The sequence below is a fragment of the Falco punctatus genome (genome assembly GCF_963210335.1).
Source record: "Falco punctatus genome assembly, chromosome: 4".
Lineage (NCBI taxonomy): Eukaryota > Metazoa > Chordata > Aves > Falconiformes > Falconidae > Falco > Falco punctatus.
This window is the reverse complement of record NC_137583.1, coordinates 64,792,094-64,812,788: the sequence shown is the minus strand read 5'-3', so window position 1 is coordinate 64,812,788 and position 20,695 is coordinate 64,792,094. Positions and strand designations below refer to the sequence as shown.

The 20,695-nt window shown below is 36.6% G+C and overlaps 1 long non-coding RNA gene across 1 annotated transcript in view; it reads right to left on the bottom strand.

The window, feature by feature from the left end:
- Positions 1-357: 357 nt before the first annotated feature.
- Positions 358-20,695, bottom strand: part of LOC308062613 — an 86,256-nt gene continuing 65,918 nt past the window's right edge. Inside the window, exon 2 of the long non-coding RNA XR_013927645.1 lies at positions 358-20,695. This exon is cut by the window's right edge and continues 60,774 nt beyond it. This is a non-coding gene — a long non-coding RNA (uncharacterized lncRNA).

Genomic DNA, 20,695 nt, shown 5'->3' with positions numbered 1-20,695 from the left:
CAACTGAATCTGGGCTTTCAAACATTAATATCCATCATTCATGGTTGCATGGTTATTTCATGGGATCATTACCTTGTAAAACAGCAGAGCTTATGTTGTTTTGACTGTTTTTCTATCTTAACATATTTGGAGGTCTTTTTAATTCAACTGTTTTACATAAGTCTATAGTGCTTACTTACTTCTATTACATCCTGTAATTTAGCACTCTCATTTCAGGAATATATTGTCTTATCAATTCCCAGACAAAATAGCTTAATGGAGGTTCTGAAAATTTCACCTTCACTATGGCCTTAAACGTGTCTTGGATTAGTAGTTTTTCTTTCTCTAGTTTAGTTCCTTTTTTTTTTTTTTTCCCCCCCCTTCTAAAGAACAAAATGGATGTGCTTTAAGTATAAGTATGCTTACACTTTACGTTTGCCAGCTCTGTTGACCTAGTATGATTTCTGTATTGCCTTGGCTAAAATGAAGCCCAGACTGATCCATTTTAGGTCAGGTCAGGTATCTTCACACTAACCTGCTCAGACCTGGTAGGTATGAATGAAGGTTTTGGGGTAGAAACATTGCAGCATAAAGTTACAGAATGACTGTGACTGTCATAGTAGCCACAGTCAAATGTGAACTGATTAAAAGTCATGCCATATCATTTAGTAAAAGTCAGATATTTAAAACACGACTCAAAGACTGTATTTCTTGTTTGAACTTCTATGACAATAAACATTACTTTTGGGGTACACCCAAAATGTCTTGGGTTTATGCTATATTTATATAGTATTACAGCTAATGGTTGCAACTGTCTACTTAAAATAATTAGTGCTTTAGCTATGCTGATAGTGCACAACTTTGATTTTCTACTCTGTGTTCTACGCAAAAATAGGCACATTCATTACACTACTCCTCTCTCCACAGAAGAATGACCTGATCTATAATTCAATTGAATCGGCAGCAAACCTTTCATTGGCTTCAAAACCCTTTTGCTGCAACAAGGCTTTAACCATTGGTCAGATTCTACTGTCTGTGCCATTTCTCCTCCCTCCAGAAGCCAGACCACTCTGCTCCCCACCCACCCAACCCTCTCTCCCACACTCCTCAGGGCTATTTAACCACTTAGCCAGAACGAGCTACAGCTGCACATCCTCCATGTCTATCAACCCACTGCCTTCTAGGCAAGGCTACAGCTGCATATTATCAATGCAATCAACCCACTGCCTTCATTCCTCTACACCCTTTGGACCTCAGTTTTCACTTTTGTGCTAGTAGTTGGTAAAAGGAAAACTAACATTATGAAAAGAATAGGATTTGAACATTAAAAAATCACTGAGGAAATAAACCTTTGCTTATGTTTCCATGCCATATATATACTGCTAAACAAAAAGCAAACTCAAGAAAATAGTGTGCATCATGACTATGTACAAAGTTCACTATGTTTCTACATAATTAGTCAGTCTGACACCAAACAACATTTGCATGACTGTTAATGGAAAGGACTTATATTCTTTTCACAACTATATTAGCTTCTTTCATGCTTTGATGGACATCCTTCACAACGATTATGAACCTGACTAGGATCAGAGGTTTGGTGGTACCAGTCCAAAAAAAGGGAAGGTAATGCTTGGGATGTCTGGGAACACATGGATTCACTGGATCATTTTTCAGCTAACAGTAACAAGCCTATAGAAACATGAAGTGATCATCGGTAAACTCTTTTACATAATCTTGCAACAGTCTTCTGCTCAGCTTTGACATGTTTTCAATCTGTTTGCTCATCAGTCATTCATAAATTTTACATGCTATTTTTTTAATTTAATGACTCTTTTCTGTCAATAACACAATACTCTGAGCTCTAAGACTGGGGCACAGAAACATTTCACAGCATTTCTCCTTCTCTACCTCCAGCCATAAAGCAACTTGGGAAACAAGGAAAATTGGACAAATGTAGATCACCATATTGAAGGGCATTATGATAAACAGGGACTAAACTTAGGTAGTCCATGTTCCTGGCAAGTTCATCAGCCTAGGGCTTAAAAACATCATTGCCTTTTACTCTGGAAGATGTTTGATAAAGGAAAACCATCTTTTACTTGAGGTAGGCTTCTCCAGAATGTGCTATGAGATAGGCAGAGCAAAAACTGATTTCTGTTTTCTGAATGATATTAAAATAATGTGTTACTGAATCTGGTCAAAGCTAAAATTCTTAGCGGAATGAGAAAAAGTAGACGTGTTATAAAAATATCCAAGAGCCAAGAGAATGCATCTTGAATTAGGTAGCCACCAAGAGGGCAAATTTGTACTTGCAGGAAGTTTAAGCACCTTTTGGAATAAAACCAGTGTTACTTTTCAAAAGCCTCCTGTACATGCAAATGGGCAGAAACTTGTTTCAATGTATGAGGGAATAGCTTGCAGGATTTTTCTCTGCAAGGGCCAGTAAATAAATGGGATGTACAAATTTTCTTGCCCAGGCTTCAGATGACACTGCTTGCACATACATAAAGTCCTTGCTTGTTCAAGAGAAGTTGCCTTTGTTCCTGTTGACTACTGGGAGCACGCCCTAGCTGTTGCCAACCCCTGAGCTATGCTAAGACACTGCCTGGAGAGGTCAAGCACTGTCCAGGGAGTGGGCTGACAGTTAAGCAGTGTAACCATGAAGCTGTTCCTGAGGTTTTTTTCTCTACCATTCCCATGCTAGAATGACCAGGCAGACTGAGCTCACTGCAGGACCTGGAAAAAAAGAGAGCAGCACACATCATAACCACCTTGAGCAGAAATTGCAGCTGTTCACACTTAAGGTAGATGTTTGGACCAACTCTGCAGTGGGTGTACATGCTCAGAGACCTGCATTACTCGTTATGAGGATTAATGGCTCAGGTTCACTGTATTTTCCATATGATCTTCACTGAAAATAAAAAGTTCTTGTACTAGATTAAGGTGGAAATTATTTCTGTGCCTTGAAAAAAATTGTCAATTTCCAATGTTTCATCATGAGTCAAGGCAAAGATTCCAGGTCTGGCTTTGACTTTTCACACACTTCTCTGTGAGTTTGCATGGATGGCTTTTATAAGTACCTGTGTGTATGAATGGATAAATAGTCACCACAAAACTTCAGGTGAGGAGAGGAATAGTACGAGAGAAAGCATATGAAAGTCTTCCAAGAAATGAAAAGCTCTGGAGACTACTGATCTTGTTAAACCTGGAACTGATAAACTCAGGACAACAAGAACTGCTGAAACTGTCCAAGGCCAGCAGCACATATTGACATTATCCGCAATGTGGATCACTCAGACCACTCCCAAGGGGATGGTGACAACTATATGCAAAAAATACAGGATTATGTATACATACCTGAAGCAACAAGGGGAACAAAGAAATTCAGAACATCATCCAGAAGCCACTGGTGCATCGGTACTGTTGTACTAATTATATCCTATTAAAAATAAGTTTAAGTCTATTAATAACAACAACAGTTTAATTAAAAAAAGAAAACCACAACACCCACAACACCATGATTTGTGTGTCCCTCAATGTGATCATTTGTCAGGAAAAAGGCAATTTACAAAATGGGTTAGAAATCAATTTCTTATCAGAAAGTATTTAATACACTTAATATTCTTGCTATTATCAAGCCATTTAATAAGGTTAACAGTGTGATAAATTTGGCCTATGTATTAATATGTTCCCTCATGATTTCTGTTAAGTTGCCTTCATTGTCAGTGGCAAGATCTGGGGAAAAGGTCTTGAGAAACAGGCCATATATTGAAATTCTCTTGTCTTTTTTGTGATCACAGAAGTTGAAAGTTTCAGTTTATATATATTATTATTACACTTTGGTTAAGAACCAAAGGTTAAGACACATCCTTTGAAATGACATCCAGTATGAAGTGTTTTCTACTCATCTAAAATGTCATTTGTTATGTGGGTATGTTTCAACGTACTTTCCCTCAAGGCCTGTGTTTGTTGTTTGATACAGTACTGTATGCAGTGCATATGCCATTATGTGGATTGCAAAACAGCTCTGACCCAATGTTTTAAACTGTGGCAGCACAATAACCATGAGTTGAGCACCAAAGAATGTGGCAGGTAACCACAAGCTATAATTCTGGCAATTACAGCAATGATATTTTGAGAGACGGGATGGCTGTAGTGGTATTTTTATATTCCCTCTTAAGGTCTCACTTCAATGTTAACTGCGCACTTTTGCTTAGCTGGGCTGTTATAAATATTTAACTTATACTGGAAAAGTTATTTCAACCCAGCAAGATGTTTAACTTCTATGTCTTCTCTGTTTTCTATTCACAGGCTAGTATGTCAGCGCATGGAAAGGAGATGTAAAACCAAGATGATTATGCATAGGATCTAGGATTTAACAGCGGGTTTTTCTTCAGTATTTGTATATTTCTCCTAAAGATTTCCATGGTGGTTTTTTAACATGGGCAGGGAGGGCAGTTATTCTGGATTTTGCAAAAGAAAGCAAAAAAGCTAGCATTTTTCTCATAGCTACACATACAATGCATTAGGTAGGTAGGAAAGGAAAAAGGAAGCAAATGTTATTACTTGAATTGCAAGTGAACTTCATATACTGCAAATATACTTTAGAAAAATAAAACAAACTGGCACTTGTGGAAGAGGTGTTGCTGCCACAAAGTTAAGGTGGTAAAACAGTTTAGCATATTCATAGTAATTTGGCCTTAAAGACAAAAATCACCTCATCTAATTTTGGCTTCAAATGATCAGATAGAATGAAAATAAGTAAACAGTCAACTATGTAACAGTCTTATTTAAAGTGATGTCAACATCCTCATCTTTGAATGCTTGTGTATCAGCACATGGTTATTTGTATCAGTCATTTTACTTACGCTGTACCTCCTGCCACTTTTGTACTAAATGTAAGGCTTTCCATTTCCTCCTCTCCACTTCCACTTAGTGAAAAGCCTAATGTAAAAATGCTGCTACTTTCCACCATCTCAATAACCAACTTGCTTTTGTCTCATGCAAGATTTGTAGCCACTAAATATGAGCATTTCTCTTAAATTACAATTCCTAGCTATTTTTTATAGCTAAGCTGTTATGCGTGGTATTTATTCTTAGCAGATCTTGTTAACAAAATATGACATTGATCTATTAGTTGAATACCTTAACCTGATGTTTCATCTTTGCTTGAGCATGCTATTAATAAACTGCCGTACATGATTGGTTTTTTGGGTTTTTTTTTTGCTGGTGCTCATCTAAATATTATTGCTAAAGTGAATCATATTACATTTTGTTATATTTATTTTGGCTAATATTTACTGTTTCATGGTCCAGTAAAGGCATGATGCATCATACCATTATTTTTCCTGTAAGAACATCTACTTTATTTTTTCTCTATTAGTATCTAGTATATTTTTCCTGTGGTAAAATTATGTGATTCGGTGGTCTGAATATATGTGAATATATGAAGATGAGGAAGCATAAATGATAGTGCCTTAGCACGGGTGACAGAAATTAAAAGGTAGGATTCATACTTCCCATGCAAAGGCACAAATACATTTGATTCACTGAGATGAATCAGAAGATAATCTGGCTTTTGTCTATGTCTTTTGTTCTGGGGTATCAGAGTCTTTCAACTGTTAAACACAGCTACAAATGGGTTTGTTTTTCTTACACTTTTCTTCCCTTGTGTTGTGGACATCTGGGAAACACTATGTGGGCCAAGCTAGTATTTCACCTGTAAAGTGAGCTCGTGGATTTGCAAACCACTGATTTTCTTTCCTATACTGATAACATGTTTTGTATTTAACCATAGCATAGTCAGCTTCTATTTCTAAACATTGCCCGAGTTGAAATAGAACCAACACATCAGTGCAGGTGTAAAAATGCTCTAATAATTTCCACATGTATTTTCCTCACTGTTATTTCTTAAAATGAAAAATACGTAACTGCTTCTGAAACCTATCAATTTTGAATAATTATACATTTGCCACTGATATAAATCTTTCTATGAGGTTTCATACCTTCATTTAACATACAGGATACATAGCGTGTCAGACCTCTGAGTGCTGACACAAAATAACACATATAAGAGTGCGCTTACCTTGAATTCTGTCCTCCCCTGGACACTCTGACATTGCTGAAAAATCCTGTGTAAATAATCAGAGAGCAGCAATCATCCAATAGAATTCCTGAAGCAGCCTTTTGTTGCTAAATAGAATCATCTGTCATTGGCTTTTAAGATAAATTTATCTAGAAATTGCCTTAAGTGCAATTTAACATTAACTTTTCTTTCTAATACCTATGAGATTTATTAGTAAGAATAAACTGAAGTGAAACTTTGTCTGCAATGTTTGAAGGGAGTATCCCTTCCCATTAATTTTCTCTAGTGTTTTCAATTTTGTAAGACACATTAGGATGTCTCATTGCAAGAGAACTGCTTGCCGTATGTTGACTTTAAGTCTACAGGAAAACTATCACTGTCCTTTTTGCCAGAATAATGGGGAGTCTCTCCTTGCTTTAACTACAACAAACAAGTGAAGGCCAATCTCATAAATAAATTAAATGTTGATTTATTTAAACACTCAATTATATATACTTTAATAATAACAAAGTGAAGTAACAATATTTATATAGAGGTTAGATTATACAGAATGAGTCTGTCTTATATTCATTAAATGCTCCCAACATCCTCTTGATATGGATCAGCATGGTACTGAAGTTGATAGAGATATGAATCTATATCCATTGACCTTCAGATCTTGTCCTTTATAGTACATGTAGAGAAATTGATATTCCATAAAACTTGGCAAATTCTTGTCAGTGTATGCAGTACATGATTTTCTAAATGTAAAATCTGTCTTGGAATGAAATATGCCAGAGTTAATCCATTGCCATCTGTCTCTATTTTGCTCACCCACTGGATCATATCCCCTACCACCCCACTCACCCCTACCCCAGCATATTATTTTTTAAATAAGCAAACCTTCATTGATAAGGAAGACCATGAGGTCTCTGTAAGAGACAATGTAGTCTTCTGTGTCAAGTCCATGTGTTATAGCTCTTGAATTTACACACTGAAAGAGCTTGTTTCTTCAGGGGCCTGAAGACAGAACATGACAAGAATGTCTGCTTGCATTTACTGGAACTTCTTTTATTTTCTGAAGAAAAAAAGAGAAATGTTAATTTGACTTTTATTATAAACTGAATTCGACATTGTTCAAGATATAGATATACATATAATCTTATTGTTCAATGTAAGTTCTGTCTTTGTTGCGCAGATATTCTGATTCCAACTTATTTTGAGTTTTGCATAATAACACTGTATAACACTGCAAAATAAATTCAAAACATGCCACAGTGAATTGGTAGTGTTTCACATCTACACTAGAAAACTCCAAGAGACACATAGTCTAGAGCCAGACTCTAGAGTGGATATTTTTTAAGGCAGCTTAAAATAATTGGTGATATTGTTTCGTCTTTAATTGATCTGAAACTTGATCTGTGTAATTATTTATAAAATACTAATAGGGGTGTAACCTAACATAATACTTGCCAAATGGTGTTTATCCTCATTTGATCCAGCTTTTCTTTCTTTTGCCTTCTCCATTTCCTCTTAACCAATTTCCAAAGGTCTTTTGTTTCAAAAATTGTTGTACATAGAAGTTTCTCCTGAAGTCACAGGAGCTTGAATGACAGTAGAAGCTACTGGAGTGAATCAGAAATAAAGTAACATCTATGAAAAATGCCACAAAATCCCAATGGATATGGGACTCCCTTTGTTCCCAGTCCTTATTGTCCCTTTTCATCTGGTTATTTAGGTGCACACAAACTGGGGAATTTTTTCAGAGGTAGGTGATTTTCAGAGATGACTGAAAGTTTCTGGGTGGTTTATTCTCCAGGAGGATGGCTTTGCCCCTCCTGGAGGAGGGAAAACATCAAGTTTTCCCCTCCCAAATATGAATATTGAAATCTTTCCCAGTGAAGCTCAGAGTTTTCAGTAGGAGAATGAGAGTGATATTTCTCTTGTTGTGTCAGATTAATATTTACCTCACCTTTTTGACTAGCAGGAGTGATCAGCTAGTAGAAAACACTTGGAAAAAAACATGAAGCATCATAGGAGGACCATAATGGAGGAATCTGAAGTGAGATTTGATTGCAAATATTTAATGTTTTGTTTAAACTGTAAGGAAATGAAACAATTTGAAATTTCCAAAGAGAAATGCATCCAAAGATCTGTTTCTTCTGCTCAAAAGTTATTTTCCCAGCCAAAATAGTTTTATGCCTTCAGATTTGTAAGAAAAGACCAAAATATATATTGCAGGAATTATATAATTTTGATAAAGAGTAAGCCAGTTAAATTTTTATGTAATAGTATTTAGATTGATTTTTTTTAAAGAAATTTATTATTGATGCTGTTTATTATGTGAAGTCCCTTAGAATAGAGATGTTTCAAGTAAAGGTAGGAAGGAAGGGGGCGGTGTTTTGGTCTTAACCTTACTGATTAAGCGGTGATTGGTGTTTAGCGTGGTTTAGTGTTGGGTAGCCTTCTGACCTTATGGGCCTTTCTAATCAGTGACCCTCTAGTCAGGTTGGGATTGTATCTGTCTGTGTATTTGGTTTCTGCTACATATAGATTTCACACTACTGAAATAAAAGTTATCTCCATAAACTGTGAACATCTGAGCTTAGTATTGCTTACCACAGTAGAGGCCATTACAGCTCATGGTAGCAAATGTAAGTGTATGCAAATGAAATATTTTCTCTTCATTTCATCCTTGGGCAATTGGCACATTCTCTATGTGCCTGAGCCACTTAGGGAATGTTATGTGAAAATGGAACTTATTAACATCTGGACAAATGTGACATTGTTGATTTGTAAGGTACAGCAGCCAAATCAGCTTCATCAATCTATATTAAGCAGCAATTTTTAAAATTTATTTTTTGGTCTATGAAACTTGATGTTTCTTAGGAGTTGCTGGTAGGGCACATTTTGGTGCTTATCTGAAAATATATGTTGCATTGTAGCCCTAATCCAGTAAAAATATTCTTTTTCCAGATGCCATTTTCTGTAAAGCTGACTAGGGTAGTTATTTGTTAAATTTTTAGTCCAAATTGTATTTATACAGTATAGTCACAAAGACAAGATGTAAGATTTTGAATGTCTCTGCAAAACAAAATTGTTCAACCTTGATTTTGTTCTAACTTATTACAGAATGAAGTAGCCGAACAGAAAGAAATAGTAGAAGAAAAAGAAGAAAAAGTTGTAGTAAACTTTTAAAGATCAGAAATCAATTTTCTATATGATTTACTGTAACTGTTGTTCATTTTTATTTCATTTTGATTTCACATCTTTTTCAATTTATTTTCTAGAAACAGTCCTGACCAATATGTTGACTTAAGTAGCTGATATTGTAGACAGATGTTAGCTCAAATCTGCTTGGATTAGTTTTCTTGCAGAAATTTACAGATATGGACACATTATATGGACATCTAAGTTTTCAGAAACTAATGCATTGCAGATACACTTTAAGCTTTTTAGGCCGTCTGAAAACATTTCTGCATTGTGTCATACCAATTTGCTACTTGAGAACAGAAAGGGGGAAATGAAGAGTTACTGTCACAATCAGCTACTAGAAAACATTTCATTTTAATATTAGAAGGTTACATTCACAAATGCTGATGATTTCTTTTTTAACTCAGAGGAAATAAGGGAAAGGTGTTGTGAGTTCTAAGCATCTGGTTTCTGTTTCTAACTTTCCCGTATTTCTAGAAGTCATTATGTACCAGTTTATAGGGCTAAGGAAGAACAAATGATATGACAGAGTAGCCAAAATGAATCATTATGTTCCCCTTCTAGCTCCCATTGTTTTTGGAAGTATTGTAGGGTCCAATTACAATTTTATGTGAATACTTCTGGCTTTTCTTGTTCTCCATTCAGGAAATGGATGAATAAGGACACTGTTGTTCATATTGTGGTAGGGAGGTAGCAATTCGTCTTGGACAAGGCTGCAGTGACTTTGCAAATCCTTCCCCCCTGCCCCACCCACTTCCAAAAAAAAAATCCACCTTTCAGAGAAACAAGGATTTTTGTAGAAGAAAAATGTGGGGAGGTGGCATTTTCCAGTTTCCTTTTTGATTCTATAAATGTCTTTCCTAATTAACGTACTTCTGTTTTCTGCATCAGAGCTGATTGTGTTCACATTCAAGCAGCTGCTAAGATGAACGAAACTTGAATGCATTTCAGATCTTACACTGAAATACTGCAAAATATATGTGTTTTTTTCTTTTTTTATTATTTTATTTGAATGTTACTTGCTTTTTGAACATTCTCATCTCATTCATTTCTGTAGCACCCGTTTTGGTTGCAATTGGGAAAGCACGAGAAGGTAATGAGGTCTAAAGTCTGTACTTTTGGGTCTGTTACATCTGAAGTACATACACTATGATTCAGCGAGGGCAGGGTTTTCTGCCTTCCTACTTGACTGATTAAAGATGAAGGAGAAAGTGACATAAAGGCTGAAATCCAAAATTTAGATTCTTAAAACTAGCACTCAACTTTCACTTGTGCCTGGAAGGCAGATTTCAGTGGACATATCCAGAACTGCCCCTGCCCTGGCCATGGGGTGTAGCTAAGTGTTCACTGGCATCACTGTATTCATCTCCTCTAAAAGCCTTGAGGCAGAAGCTTCTCTCAGAACAGCTTTGGTAGGCAGGACCTCACAGAAAACACAGAAGGAGAAAGGGTTTGGCTTTTTTTAATGTTCTTTTGCCAACTGCTCCTGTGGTGGGAGCAATCAAAAGAGGCACTGTAAATTGAGGTTCAGGTTTCTTTCTCTACCCAAAAGAGAGGTGACCACAATTTCTGACATTCAGAGTGCATCAGGAATCTTGGGGATATTCTTTTAACCGTGCCTTGTAAGTTGGTGTGAAAATCAGGGGCTCTAACCAATTTCCTGAGTAAGAAAGCAGTGGTTAGGATGCTTCTTGGGAACAGGTTGGCCTAGATTTATGTATTGTGTACCAGTATTCAGAGATGCAGGATGTAGAGCCCCTGTCTCCATCCTTGCTTACAAAATCTCTAATTTTTAAGACATAAAGTCATTCACCTTAGCTATCTTTCTGCCTGAAGCAGCAAAGACAGAGACTTCCTTTCTCACTCCCAGGGTATGCTCCTACATCCCTGATTAAGGGATCCTCCTAATCAGGAGGACACATGCCTATATGTTAATTTAAATAGCTCAGCAGGCTGGTTTTATGTCTGTCTCTCTCTTATACATTAATTTTCCTCATTCACTCTGTTGGAAACATAGGTTATCCTAAATAACAAGATGGTTAAGACTAAGAAAATAAGGTTTTTACACTAGTAGCATGAAATTTGCATATTTTGTTCTAAAATAACTGCTTTAAAACATATTTGTATGTCACAATTTTCTAAATCTTGAACATTTTTAATTGCTTATACAAATAAAATTAAGAAAGTGGATAAATTCTTACAACAATCTGTCCCCCAGGTTTCAAATATTTAAAAGCAAAGGTTAAGATGGCTGATGAATAAGCAAATTCAATATATTCCTTCTTTTGGAGACATTGTACTTGTAATTTTCTTTTTGATTTTTTATTCTAGCTTTGTGTAGTCTAGGCTAAAATTCTGTGTTTTCACTTTGCCAGCATAACAACCAATATAGGACAGTCGAAATTCCTAAGAAAAGGGCAGTATCCTATGGAAAGAGGAATTTGTGTGGGGTGTGATTCCTTCTCCACAAAGACGACCTTCAATAATGCTCTTCCATCAACCTATTCCCAAGTTCATCTGTGGTCTCCTGCAGATTACAAGACTTCTTTGTTTGTTTGACTTATAGCCTAGATGGTTTGTGGTTGCTTTATTTAGTGAATGCTAAGCTTGTTTATTTAGTCTTTTTTATTTACATAATTCTCCCACAGACTAAAAATCTATTGAGTCACATACAGCAGTCACCATGTACAAGGAAAACACTATTTTGTGATTTCAAAAGTGAGGGTCTCAATGAAAATTTCAGCTAAACGGAGGATTTGAATGAAGTTCTAACATCCTTCACAATTGGCTATGGATTGTGGCAGGTCTGATTGTGGAGCTGGAATCCAGCTAAAATCATTTGAACCAAGGAGTGACTCAGGCAGGCTGTAGGAGGTCTAGCAAGAAAAATAACCTGTCACGGTACATCTGTGAAGTAGAAAAGTAAATATAGTCAGTGCCTCAAATACATGCACTTGGCGGTAGCTAAATTTCCTCTCCTTTTTCTGTGCACACGTGTGACTGTATTTACAGTGAGAGGAAGACACAAATGAGCATCATCTCACGTGTGCTGAAATACATTACCATGGTTTTCAACCCATTACAGAAACACAGGCCCAGATTTTTGGCTTTGATCAGAAGGCTTCTCTCTCAGGCGACACTTCCGGAGGTGGTACTTAAAGTAGAAACAAAAGAACATTTTAGTTCTTCACATCTAATCTGAGTTTGTCTAATTTCACATCTCAAATCTGTATCTATTTTACCGGTCCTTAGTTTTAGTGTTATATTCCAACATCCCTCTATTCTGCTGGGTCCCCAATCTACCCACTCAGTGGACCACATGAGACAGCTGAGATATTGGCAGGAGAGGTCCTGGATTAGAGGAATTTATTTTCAGGCATGCCTGTGAAGCATCAGTCATGCTGTTAGCACTAGATAATCTGAAACTGGCAAATGTGAGGAAATTAAATTTAAAGCTGGCACTTCATCATTAATTCTCTGTTCTGCATGCTGTAATGATATAATTTTACAGCAGTGTGAATTAAGGTTGGAGTAGGATCAGACTTTAATCTGACTTATCTGTTTTTTGTCATTTTAATCTAGTTTAACAGCATGTTTAATTTGGAAGACTTTCCTAGTCACTTAGGGAATTGACTTGTAATTCCTCGCAGTACTTGATACTGAAATCTAAAAAAAGATTTCATCAGAATCTCGTTTCTTTTACCTTATAGCACTGATATTAGCACACATCTTGGAGTACAATATCTGTGCAATAGCCATAGGCTGATTGAACCTTGGACCTTCAGCACCATAAACAAAGGCCTTAACTACACTGAAGAGAAACTTTTTGAACTAATAGCCTGTTAATGTCAGCGATGCCAACAACAAATGGTGAAACAATCATTAGCACTAGAGCAATGTATTATGTATCCACAAATATGATTCCGCTCATACTGTTTTCACAACTGGAGTTTATTCATGAAGTAAGGGCTCAGTATATTTTCCTAACTTGACATTTTGCTGGACAGGCTTCCATCTAAACTCAACAGTGGATTTATTTATACCCACTGCATGCTTTTTCCAGACCTTGTCGTCAGTACAATAGTTCAAATCCTTACCCCATGACCTCATTATATTTTATTCCACTTCATTTTAGATGGACAAAGGGAAATTTATACATTACCCATGCTGCATTTCTGTCTGATTAGGTAGTCACAGCCACAGTAGAGGAAGGAGAGTGATAAGCAATATTCTAAAAATCAAACATTTTACCACGTGTCTTAATCATAGACCTTGTCAGTGAACATATTTTATCACTTATGGACTCAGTGCTTTACTTAAGCTTGGATAGCACATGCTAGCCAAAGAGAGCATAAAGCAAAGAGTTGAAAGAAAAGCTGTATATCTTGCCAGACCTCATCATGCTACTGCTTTTAGCTTCTTGGTAGCTACAAAGCAAGACTAGAAGATCAGCACTGCTAGAGATTGTAGCCAAGGACAGTTATGAATTTGCATCGTAAGTAGCTTGTGACAAAGCAGTTTTACACCTCAGGGAAAGGGAACTAACCATGGTCGTAATTCCTCTTTGTTTTGTGCCCCACCAGTAGAGAAGCAACAGTGGGTGAACCTTTGAAATGAGTGGGGCCTTCACAGGCTAAAATTATTTAGTATGAATTGCTCCATGAATACCTTAAAGCTACAGATACACCTTTATAAATTGGGGGTCAGTTCTCAAACAAAGGAACAGAACAGGAATTTCTATGTATGTTAATTTGGATTTATACACCAAGGCAAATATGTCTGTCCAGTTTCAAATGAGAGTTAAGACCTGACATTAGTTTGCACTATTTACTTTTGAACACAACAAAATGCTATTTAAACATGAAAAAATGGGATTTTACATACTTGGCTTCAGGGACCAAGTATGAGGATGTTGCTGTACATCTCCCACTTCTACTTATTCAAAGGCATTTTGTGCCCTCTGGTGACCATTTAGAGCTCCATTTTGCAAGATCAGCTGCAATCTTTTTGCTATAAGAACTCTCCCAGAACTAGAGATAAGATTTTCTATTCAGAGCTTGGGCTAAAATAATGGTTTATTAGAAAAACCCACAAAACTATTAAAATAAAAAAAACCCAAACAACAAAAAACAGAGCTAGCTGTTTATACACTCTTTTGTACACAAAATAACATATGCATTTGTCAGATTTTCATCTGAATCATGTTGGATTTCCCAATTCTATTTTGGTCCTGTAACCAAAGCATCTAGAATTGATGGCATGAGGTAAAATTGGGAAAAAAATCATTAACTGAGCTTTTTGATATAACCAAACCACCTCTCAATGAAAAAGGAATTTCAGCAATGTACAAAAGTCATACCATGGTAACAGCACATCTTACATTACAAAAGGTAAGATAATACCCATACTAGAAGATGATTAAATGCATCCTGTTCAATATACTTTTTACATACAAAATCTTGACAGTCTATGGGTCTTTTACATGTGAAGATCTAGTTCTTCTGTGTCTTATGCTTGAAGGGCTCACTAGAAGCAATATGTAACCACATTTGGAAGTGAATCATTGCACATTTCAAACCTCATGCAGAATCAAATGAAACTAGTCAGCAAATCAAATCTTTTGTGGCATATAAATAAGCATATGCATAAAAAATAGTGATCAAATTAATAATTTAATGTAATAGCTCAAAAATTTTGAGGTATTCTAAAGAGGCACAAAATAGCTAAAATTTAGCTGGATCGTTGGAGAGGTCATCGATACTTTTGAAAAAGTTGTCATTTATTAATAAGAACTTACTTTTTTATTTCATACCAAAAAAAATTAAAAGGGGTATGGCATGTCATCATACCACACTGAGGCACTGGTCCAGTGCTGCAGGGGGAAACCATCATAAACTGTACTTTCCCCCTGAGATTTTCTTTTGCCATTCAAATACTACCCTAAAGTAGGAGAAAGGACAATTGGTCCTTACCCACAATACCACAACTTTTCTGTATCATTGCAATGTAATATTTCTACTGGCAGTAGCCCTGATTAACAGTCTGATATGTCTCTTTGCGGGCAATTCAAAGCCCCATGAGGTCAGCTGAACAGCTTTTGCTGATTTTGGTAGGTTTTGGATCAGGCCCTAAAGGAAAGCGGTCTGGCATACTGAAACTAAGAAAAAAAATCAACAAAACACAGGCAATATCAGTTCCCAAGTCTGCCATGGATATACTATTGCCTTTTGGGCAAGTCTGTCAATTTGATAAGGTGTCAGTTTATTTAGTTGGGATAATAGTGGTTGCTCAAGCTATTAAAATGTTTGGACAATTAATTAATGTTTGTAAAAAGTTTGAAAGTGAGTTAAAGGTGTTAGAAAGTGCATAGAATTTTAGTATTGTTTGCAAGTCTACTTTTAATAAATCCCCCTTGATCATAATTCATTATCCCTCTGAGAATTCATCCAAGGCTTTTTAAGTCAACACTTTCTCCTGCAATCCATATTAATTAGCAATATTGGTCTGTTGGTTCTACAGTATTTACCATTTTTCCCTCTGGTTTCAGAACACTGTAATTAAAGCATTCCTAAGAGAACTGATTAATGAATTGACCTGAAATGCCTTATTATAGATCCTACACAAAACTTACTTTTAAAATGTACTACAAAGTTTTGTAGAGTTTAGCTGGAAATCCACTGGAGCCTGGAGGCTGATTCCCTCTCCCCAAAGGACAAAAGGCAAAGAAGCACAAAGTATAAAATCTAAATTTCCTTCTACCTCTGTGTGTAAATCAATCTCAGGAAGTGCAACATTACGAAGGGTGGCTCATGTTAGAGAGTGGCTTTTGTTTATGTGAAACATTAGTTTCTAATCCTACTATAAGAAGGAAAGAAATATATTTCTGCTCTCATCTGAAAGTCCAACGATTTCCTTAAAGGTCTCATTATGGAACTGACATTTAATTTCTTATTTATATCATCATTTGTGATCTTATTTTACCCTCACCCCTGTCTGCTAACTGTACACAAGTAACAGTAACAGGAAACTTTTATAAGCAACTTTCTTTTCCTTGTCATCATCAAGACTCTTTTTGTTATTTTTAAGAACTAGGATGCTGGGTGTTTTGGGGAAAAAGAAAATATGAAGATCCTGCCAGAAATCATCCTCTAGTCTAACATGCAATTTGTAACACAGGCAGCTTGGTTATGCAGGCACTTTCCTTCTCACAATTCTCCAATTAAAATGAATAAAACCCACTTCTTTCAATATTTTTCATATGCTGGATTCTTTGTATGGGCTAAAGAGAGAAGCAAACAGATGTTTATGGAATTGTAATGACGGGAAAAAGAAAGGTCCATTCATGGATGGATTTGGAGAGAGGTGAAAAGGGTGGTAATATAATAAGTTGAAGTAAATTTTCTTTATGCCTTGGGGAAAGAAATGAGAGCAAAGTAAACTCAATGTTGGAGCACACAGTTTGCTTATTTATTATATGTACTTATACGTTAAAGTTTGAGTTAGTTATGAGTGATAATATAACTTTAAATTTATGCCTTTGGACTATGCTCAGGAGAGGATTGTTTTTCATTTAACCGTGTAGTTAATAAATTGGATTACTGTGAGATAAAATTAATATGTAGCTAAATAATGTGTTGCTTTGGTGCTAATAACCAGATTCCATGGAAAACTGGAGTTTTATGAAAGACTGGGAGATACTTGAAGATGACCTTTCAATGCAAACCTCTCAATGCAATAATCTGCAAATACCACATACATTTATAGTAGTCTACTGAAGTGGTATCATTTTCCTATAAATAGAAAATTTTTATCACACTCTCAAAGAATTGGGGAGTGTCCAAGAGTGTGTCGTTTTTCTTAAGCACACACACACACACGCAAAAAAAAAAAAAAAAAAAAGTCATCTGAAGCTTCCATTCACTCTGGCTAAATGTTAAAATGTCAGGATAATTTTATTAACTGCTCTAACTCACTAAATTTACAAAACCAGTCACGATGTCAGGAAGATGAATGAGAATGAGGTACCTTGTGAACTATCCAATATCACATTCAGAGCTGAACACAATGACTTATTTTTCCTCCCTGGAATTCACCATCCACTTGTTCAACATATACATAGCTCAGCCCTCTAATGTTGGTATTGAATGTTCCCCTGTAAATTCAACAGTTTCAGCCTTTCTTGAATCACAGGAATAACTCAATATAGTAAACTGCCTTTAGCTTGGAGTTTGGCAATATAATTTTAATGGGGTGGAACTTTGTATTACTTGATTTCATTAAGAACAACCCGTATGCTTTATAGTTAGGTATGAATTAAAGTCCCCAAACTGAAAAAACATGATTAAAAAAAAAAAAAAAAAGAAGAAAAAAAGGCTGTGAAAGTCATAGTTCTGTGTGAAGGCCTGATGATTATACAATTAATCCTGACCTGCTACATAAACTGTTTCATATCTGTGCTTTGAATCTAATACTTAACTAAATTATATGTTCCAGAAAGGCAGAGTGGTGAATATGAGCAGGAATGTTAAATTGCATAAAACACACATATGAAACAGTTGACTAATTGAGACCTACAATCTTTAATCCAGGATTTGCTTTCCAGGAAGGATTTCAGGAGGCCAGAAATCTATGAAAATTCCTCATTAAATTTTTTTTTAAAAAAAAAGTTAAAAAAAAAGATAATTGGAAACGGGACATACAGAATAGTTCAGGAATGTTTGAGAAATCAGCGTTCAAGAATAGACTTCTCATTTAGCCATGCTAACTCATTACTTTTCTAGTAGCCCTAGGGTTTCATTCTCAGAGCTCCAAAGATTAGTAACTTGATTTTAAGTCCAAATGTAGTGGGTTTGCATGGCAAAGTTTTGGTAGCAGGGGGAGCTACAGATGTGGCTTCTATAAGAAGATGCCAGAAGCTTCCCCCATGTCCAATGGAGCCAATGCCAGCCAGCTCCGAGATAGACCTGCTGCTGGCCAAGGCTGAGCTAATAAGCAATAGTGTTAGTGCCTCTGGGATAGCATATTAAAAGGAAAAAAAAAATAATAATCTGTTCTAGGAGAGGAGTGAGACTGTGCGAGAGCAGCAGCCCTGCAGCCCCCCAGGTCGGTGCAGGAGGAGGCGGAGGGGCTCCAGGCACCAGAGCAGAGGTTCCCCGGCAGCCCCTGGTGAAGCCCACGGTGAGGCAGCTGTGCCCTCAGCCCAGGGAGCCCATGGTGGGGCAGATCCCCACCTGCAGCCCCTGGAGGACCCCACGCCAGAGCAGGGGGATGCCCAGAGGGGGCTGTGACCCCATGGTAAGTCCATGCTGAAGCAGGTTTGCTGGCAGGACGTGTGGTCCCGTGGGGACCCATGCTCAATCAGTTGATTCCTGAGGGGCTGCACCTCGTGGGAGCAACCCACGCTGGAGCAGTGTGTGAAGAGCTGCAGCCTGTGGGAAGGGCTCAGGTTGGAGAAGTTTAGGGAGATCTGTGTCCCATGGGAGAGACCCCACACTGAAGCAAGGGCAGAGTGTGAAGAGGAAGGACTGGCAGAGACAACATGTGATGAACTGACCACAACCCCATTCCCTGTCCCCTGTGCCACTGCAGGGGAGGAGGTAGAGAAACTGGGAATTAAGTTAAGCCCAGGAAGAAGGGAGAGGTGGGGGAATGTGATTTTTCTGATTTCAATGGTAATAAATTAAACTGATTTCCCCAAGTTAAGTCTGTTTTGCCCATAACGGTAGTAGCTGAATGATCTCTCCCTGTCCTTATCTCAGCCCACGAGCCTTTCATTATATTTTCTCTCCCCTGTCTGGTTGAGGAGGGGAGTGATAGAGCAGTTTGGTGGGCATCTGGCATCCAGCCAAGGTCAACCTATCACAGCTAGCAAAATAAGGCCCCAAACTATATGTCAGATGTCAGCTATCGGATTAAATTTATTGTCAATTTTGGCCTACCATAATCTGTTTCATACTACTGAGCAAGAGCTCAGTACTAATATCCAGTTTTATACCCAACAGTGGTGAAGTAACTAAGTGTGCTACTCATTAAGTAAGCCTCAGAATCGATGTTTCCTACATCTGTGCATTCAAAGTGTATAGTTTTTCAATGTGGTAATTCATTTTCTTCAAGCTGAATTGTGATGAGCTCTGCAAGTCTGTTGATCTGCTGAACAAAACCAAGGCCACTGATTTCAAGTTCATGATAGAAGATACAAAAGGAACTTAAATAATCTAGTATTAAAATAGTTAAATGATGTTGTCACTATTTTTTCCTGTTTCCTCCCTTGGGAAACTTTTTAAAAAATAGCAATTCAGCCAGGGAAACTCTGAAATTCAAGACGCAGGAAGAATTATTTCAATTGCATGTCACAATACTCACTCTATGGCATTGTTAAATATTTCTCCTTTTATTAATTGGAATGACCCCAAGAAATAGAACCAGTGACTCCTGAATTTTCCATAGAATGAATCTTTTCATTTGAACTAATGGTAAGTTACCCCCAGAAAATTGAGTTTGTGTTCATAATGAAGTTATGAAATCTACTGCTGAATTCATTAAATTGGAAAAACTTTTATTTCATTATAGTAACAAACACAGCAAATTAATTTTCTCAACTATGCATCAGTATGTGTTTTTAATAGAGAACGCTATTATGTGTGAACAATTAAAATCATTTACATCTGGAGAACATTGATTATGAATGATGCTATTATCCCATTAAAATAGCAAAACCAATCAAAACGGAATGTTAAAGAGTTGAAACTGTGCATTTAAACTAATAAGCAAATTATGTGCAGATGTAGGCAGGAGTCTGGAACTTTGGTACAAAATGTTGGCTATGACTTGCACATATGATTAGCAAATTTGCACTGTCCCTTAAGGTCTAATTAAGCACTATACACTGTAAGACAGAAAGCTCCATACACATAATTACCCATTGTGTGCTTGCTTATCTATTTAAAATATTACTTTTGTTGTATTTAATTATGTGTGAAAAATGATGAATGTCACTTTATCTGTGTAATCTTATCAAGTAATCACTCTGCCTGTCAAGAAATGCCAACATTTTAATTCTTTACAAAGGAACACAACTTGAGGATATAAAATTACATTTTTCAGGAAACTCTGGTCTTTTATATGTTGTTATGGGTTTTTTGTGTGTGTGATTATTTTTTTTTCCCTAACAACTTCCTTTTGGATAAATGAAGAACTGCATATAATTGGATCTTTTGTTTTTACTGAAATAGGAAATTAAAATCAGGCAACTCTACAATGTAATATGGATACTCTGCAGAAAAGAAAGAGCAGGGCTCTCTGCAAAATGGTACTTGCTCCCCCTCACTTTCAGACTTCTAAAGTTGTACTTCAGACTCAGTATGATCAGGATTAAAAAATTTACTCTCATCTGCAGGCAGCAACAACCTCAGTGAAATTGTGCATTAATCTAGTAAGATT